The sequence below is a fragment of the Mya arenaria genome, chromosome 12 (genome assembly GCF_026914265.1).
Source record: "Mya arenaria isolate MELC-2E11 chromosome 12, ASM2691426v1".
Lineage (NCBI taxonomy): Eukaryota > Metazoa > Mollusca > Bivalvia > Myida > Myidae > Mya > Mya arenaria.
In genome coordinates this window covers 65,606,540-65,613,747 of record NC_069133.1, presented here as the reverse complement: position 1 = coordinate 65,613,747, position 7,208 = coordinate 65,606,540, and positions in this window count along the sequence as shown.

Below are 7,208 nucleotides of genomic sequence, written 5' to 3'. Positions count from 1 at the left end.
CACGTCCCAAAATATCATGATGAAAGGCAAAGAACAATGGAAGTTTATGATTCAGTGTACGAGTATATTACGTTATTATAAATAATTATGTAAATGAAGGTAAAGGGACTATATAGTAATATTAAGATACAAACATACCAGGAAATCCATTTAATAAAGATACTGTAGAAATAATTTAATGTAAAGCTTAATCAAGCAACTCTCGCAGAAACACACACGGACAAACAAACTGACACATAGCCAATCGAACATCTTCTTACAAAACAGTAAAAACAGAAACAGGAAGACATTACATTGAGACAATCATACACAGTGGTTGGAGACGTTCCTGCAGGACTGTAACTTGGCAGTCCCAATCATACACAGTGGTTGGAGACGTTCCTGCAGGACTGTAACTTGGCAGTCCCAATCATACACAGTGGTTGGAGACGTTCCTGCAGGACTGTAACTTGGCAGTCCCAATCATACACAGTGGTTGGAGACGTTCCTGCAGGACTGTAACTTGGCAGTACCAGTGCCATTCAGCCAGGTAATTAAATGAACGAAAACAAACAAACGAAGACCACGGCACGCATATATGAACGATTCATGTGAAGGACGATATTCTAGTTATACGACACAGTGCCGGGATCCCTAGACTACCAACGCGCGAAAAACAACACTAATTTTGCATAACTATGTACAAGGAAATGCCGAATTTATAGACCTCAATAACAATATACAATCACCAGCGTAGCTGCACGTAGGTACTACAGGTTCGGGTCTGCACATTTTTTTCAGGAACTGTTTTATTTTTTAAATTCCAGAAACGCATTTAAAGCTGAATGGGTAAGGGGGTATATGCTTCAGGTGAGAATATAAGCCAGCCCTTTTTAACATCTTTTTTATAAATACTATTTTGTTTATCTTCTATTCAAAATATAGTAGAAATTAGTCAAAGTCATGACAATGGGATTTACATTGAACAATATACTATGTTCGCGCACTGATTTGTGTCATGTAAAAGCAAAAGGGTATGTTTAAACAATGACAATGCTGTTAAGCCTATGTATGTATATATGTGACGGCGTGACCTCTATGAATACTTTTTTTATTTCTTTAAGCATGGCTATTACTATCACGGAAATGGCTATGTTTGTCAACGGTTTAGAAAACCATGGTGATTCTTGGCGAATTGTGAATACATTCGTAGCTCATCTTCTTGAAACCTTATTGATTCTTGAAGTCCACGACAAAATTGATCTTTTTCAAAATTATCTTGCTAATTTTTCAAACCGTAGCGAAATCTGGGTGTTGTAGTCGATCGGACACTTTCCTAAAGATTGTTATTGAAATTCGAAGGTAATCCTGGATGAGCGCCATGTGTTGATGATTCTGTACGGCAGGTCAAGAAGTGCAACGTGCCAGAGCTACTTTGCCAAAAGGTACTTTTTAGCAGGATGAAGGCATGATTGGAGTAATGCGGAAGGCTGAGCATAAATATATACAGCATTTCCGTTTAGCGAGACGCACTTTAAATGAAAAAAAAACAACTAAGCATAGTTAGATTTGAAAAGAAAACATAAATTGTATGTGTTTTTCTAATTTTATTTTCTTAATATCATGAGAAGATTTAACATGTGGGTGAACTACCAGAATTGACATCTTCACATATTTGATATCGAACAAACTACCCGTCTCTGAATTGGCTAAGCAATGGTGAGATATTGCAATTAGTCTGTAAAACGTTTGTTGTTAGCGGTAAATGTCTGTACTTGGTGGAAGATATATGCTTGTTGATACTTGAGGTGAAGGATTTGTCTTCGAACAATTAAAAGCTCTAAAGTAATAGTGTTAAGGGTATTATGATTTTTAAACAAGACCATTATTTGGTTAGTCCATAATGGACATGTAAACCAAGGTGCATGTCTTCTATTGCTCCACATATACACAGTGGACTTTCTATGGTATTCGTAGAGGAGGGACGTTTTAAGAACGCTGCAATGCATTCAAAGGCAAGCATGGTGGATGTTGTTCACCCTTGACCCTTTGTTAAACTGTGCGCGTACTTCATGTACTGTACATGTTTATTTAACGCCAAGCGAGATGATTGCAGTGATGACGTTTCTCTTGTGGTTGACGGAAACGCGTTCCACAAACTAGCTGATCGTTCTTGGTAAAAACGATTGTGAGACGTGTTGCGATTTGAAATGGAAGTTCCGTAACTGCGAATAGTTTCTGAGACTATATGACGTAGTTTCTGTCACTGATGAAGGCATTCAAATAAGGCAAAATAATACATTTTGTAGAAAAGTCTTTACGTCTCGATTTGGGTTGCTCAAGAAATGATTCAGCATATAATTTTTCAAATTATGCGAGACGAGGCGCTCCAGTTGTTAAACGAACTGCTTCTAATTGAATACGTTCCAGGTCATCATGATCTGCGATGGTTATGTTATCCCAGACAGAATCAGCGCACTCAAGCATTGGGCGAATACTGGTTTTGTACATAATTTTAAGAGAATATCAGTCTAGAGTGAACTTTTTTTCGGTATTTCATTAATGCGTTTCTATGCCCTTGTCTTTAATAATAGAAATGTGTTTGTGTCGAGTACTAGACGATGATAGCGACACCTTAATGTTTGTGGTTTTCTACTTCTTGTAAGATTGCGTTATTCATATGATTTTTTGGGGTGGAATAGTGTTTGTAGTGTTAACGTGAGATAACGTCCAGCTGCAGAGATTCTGTCTCTGAAAGGTAACTAGCAACTGGTTGGCCCATATTTATTTCAAGATGAGAATCCAATGTAATAGCAGCCTCAATAGGATAATCAACTACAAAAATAGCTAGTGTCGTATCGCCAGCAAAAAGTATTTTCTTTGATTGTATTTTGTCGACGACATCGTTTTTTCATACATAGGGAGATGGAAACTGTATCAGAAAATGTTCATGAAAGGACAACACATTGTTTTGACAATTCAGATAAATAGTTATCAAACCATAAGAAATGACGCCATGTTATTCCACTTCTATGTGGAATTAATAAAAGACCACGATGCAAGACTCTTATCAAAGGCTTCGGAGATACCACAAAATACTGCCCTGATGTATATTCCTTCATCGAGGGCTTGACCCGGAAAACCAAGATTGAAGAGTCGTTTTAACATTGTTTTGAAAGAGAAAATGAAAATATGTTTATAAATAATGCGTATAGTGACCTTACTAAGAACGCATAATCAGGCGAAAATTTGTATGTAGTTGCTGACGTCCTGAGTGTCGTTCCTTTAAAAAAAGCACTAACATGAGCGAATTTCCATTGGCGAGGAAATCTGATCGCAGCATCAGTCCTTGTGCTCTCCTTTTCATGAATGAAATATTATCATCATACTGTGTTTAAAGAAATAAGCCAGTACCAATGTCACACTTCTGAAAATTGAAGTTAAGGTAACAGTCAGTTGCCTTGGTAACAGAGCGCAAACGAAAGTAATACATCCAGTTTTGTGGTTTATTTTTCTATTACACAAACATGAATAAGTAGATCTACATCAATGTTGTGAATACAAATTATTGCGAAAAAGCCATTTTCATATATTTTTTACAGTATTTGCACAAGACTAAAGCATTTTTACATGGGTTCAGCTATACAATACTTTTACTCTAGTATTTTACATAGAGGGTGTCCAGTAACATTTAGTTTGAAAACAGTTCCTTGAGATATTATTTCGCTATCAACTAACACTGAATAGGTGAACGCTGGAATGAACATAGTAACAAGAACTGTCATACACACTGCTGGCAAGTTACCCTTGAAGGACAGTAACTGCTAGGAGGTGAGGGGAACCTTGATGGAGTCATCATTGCATGGTCTTACAACAGGGTGAAATGATATAAAACAAAGTCAACTTAACCACATAACAATCCTTTGTAAACATGTTTAAGGATCAAACTAAACATATATACATTTCATGAATAAATCTTTCAAAAGAATGCAAGAACATTATTTGACGGTTTGCAGTAAACATAATAGTGCTCCGAATATAGATTCATGTTTACATATTGATACAAATCACAATTATTCATATCAGCCTGTAAAAAGTTATGTACAATACGAGGAATAACTCAATAATTATTCAAGTTATGGGCCTTGCTTTGCAAGTACATATTGTCTCTGGCAATTCACAAAGTCTGTGTGAACATCTTTGATGTGAATGTGAACAGTTTTTGCATAATGGCCAAGGATAAGATTTGTGCAGGCTGATGATACCAAGGCAATGAAAAAAACTCAAATTTATAAAATAAAAACATACCCGGCAATAGTGTACATTGAAAAAGCTTAATATATAGACTCTTGTATAACACAAGAATGCCATGAAATTAAGAACAAATGAGTGTATGTGGACTAGTTTTATTGCAAGGAGGCATACAGTATGACAGGACACTTTGAACAGTTTACAGTAAAACAACACTGAAGTCAACATTAACATTGAAATTTTGTCAATTTTTTATGTATTAATCTGCAAAATCAAGATAAAAGTAGCTAGAATTCATTGTAAAACTTCTGATAAAGGCGGAACAACTTCTTATAGACTATAACTGGCACATTACATGTATGTTTACACCTACAATTAGCAAAAACAACAACATTTACCATTATTTCAAAATAGTGTTTATAACTTTGTCATAGTCAACTAGGCACAATCTGAATTGTAATTAATTGTAAAAAGTTACATTTTTCAAGTACATGTTTTATGTTTTTTCTTTACAAAACAGGAACACAGTCAACCAACATACATTTAACAGAAATCAAAAACTGTAAACTTCATATTTTAGTTTAACTGAATAAAAATCCAAGAACTATATCACTACCTGACACGGACCGTTTGCTGTTACAACAAAACAAGGGATAATTTACAGTGGGATGCTTTAATATGACTGTGATCAAAACTGCTGACACTACATTGAGTATGCATTCAACATTCTATGAGATTCTTAGAAGTTAGTAAGGCTGCAAAAATACGTCAAAATATTGGATCATACATGTAATTGGGTTTTGTACTCTATGTTCAACGGTTCTGATACACATGTAATTCACAGTGATGGAACAAAAAACATCTATAGTAATTAGGCAAATAATGAAAAAGGAATGATTCAGTACCCCAGCTGTACCTGTTGATGCAACTCCTAAAAAGGTTAACATGCTTCTAGATACAACTATAAGAACCCGACTAGAAAAATGGGCACACTTGTAGCCACATTCACAACTGATTACAGTTAACTAGAATTGAATTCTAGTATTCGGCACCAAATGTTGCATGAGCGCTGTTATCATATCAATGACCACACTTCAGCTCATCGTCAAATATGTACATTTTGATGCATTTGAAAGCCAAGATGGCTGTATGAGAACTACAGTTGCTGCCCATATCAGATACTTCCAGCCTCTTAAACATGTGTGCTAATGCCTTTGAATCCCAAAGTATCAAAATGAATATAATATATTGATATATGGTTTAAAATGAGGCAATTCCAATCACCGTAAGCTCCGTTAAAGGCAACAGTTTCCACAAAGGGAATACTGGGATTTAAGGTAAAAACTCCTTAACAAACATCGTTCAATCATCCTATAAATCGTTATTATAAATAATTATGTAAATGAAGGTAAAGGGACTATATATAGTAATATTAAAATACACACATACCAGGAAATCCATTTAATAAAGATACTGTAGAAATTATTTAATGTAAAGCTTAATCAAGCAACTCTCGCAGAAACACACACGGACAAACAAACTGACACGTAGCCAATCGAACATCCTCTTACAAAACAGTAAAAACAGAAACAGGAAGACATTACATTGAGACAATCATACACAGTGGTTGGAGACGTTCCTGCAGGACTGTAACTTGGCAGTCCCAATCATACACAGTGGTTGGAGACGTTCCTGCAGGACTGTAACTTGACAGTCCCAATCATACACAGTGGTTGGAGACGTTCCTGCAGGACTGTAACTTGGCAATACCAATAATACACAGTGGTTGGAGACGTTCCTGCAGGACTGTAACTTGGCAGTCCCAATCATACACAGTGGTTGGAGACGTTCCTGCAGGACTGTAACTTGGCAGTACCAATCATACACAGTGGTTGGAGACGTTCCTACAGGACTGTAACTTGGCAGTCCCAATCATACACAGTGGTTGGAGACGTTCATACAGGACTGTAACTTGGCAGTCCCAATCATACACAGTGGTTGGAGACGTTCCTACAGGACTGTAACTTGGCAGTCCAAATCATACACAGTGGTTGGAGACGTTCCTACAGGACTGTAACTTGGCAGTCCCAATCATACACAGTGGTTGGAGACGTTCCTGCAGGACTGTAACTTGGCAGCACCAGTGCCATTCAGCCAGGTAATTAAATGAACGAAAACAACCAAACGAGACCACGGCACGCATATATGAACGATTCATGTGAAGGACGATGGGGTCTAGTAATACGACACAGTGCCGGGATCCCTAGACAACCAACGCGCGAAAAACAACACTAATTTTGCATAACTATGTACAAGGAAATGCCGAATTTAAAGACCTCAATAACAATATACAATCACCAGCGTAGCTGCACGTAGGTACTACAGGTTCGGGCCTGCACATTTTTTTCAGGAACTGTTTTTTTTTTAAATTCCAGAAACGCATTTAAAGCTGAATGGGTAAGGGGGTATATGCTTCAGGTGAGAATATAAGCCAGCCTTTTTTAACGTCTTTTTTATAAATACTATTTTGTTTATCTTCTATTCAAAATATAGTAGAAATTAGTCAAAGTCATGACAATGGGATTTACATTGAACAATATACTATGTTCGCGCACTGATTTGTGTCATGTAAAAGCAAAAGGGTATGTTTAAACAATGACAATGCTGATAAGCCTATGTATGTATATATGTGGCGGCGTGACCTCTATGAATACTTTTTTTTTATTTCTTTAAGCATGGCTATTACTATCACGGAAATGGCTATGTTTGTCAACGGTTTAGAAAACCATGGTGATTCTTGGCGAATTGTGAATACATTCGTAGCTCATCTTCTTGAAACCTTAGTGATTCTTGAAGTCCACGACAAAATTGATCTTTTCAAAATTATCTTGCTAATTTTTCAAACCGTAGCGAAATCTGGGTGTTGTAGTCGATCGGACACTTTCCTAAAGATTGTTATTGAAATTCGAAGGTAATCC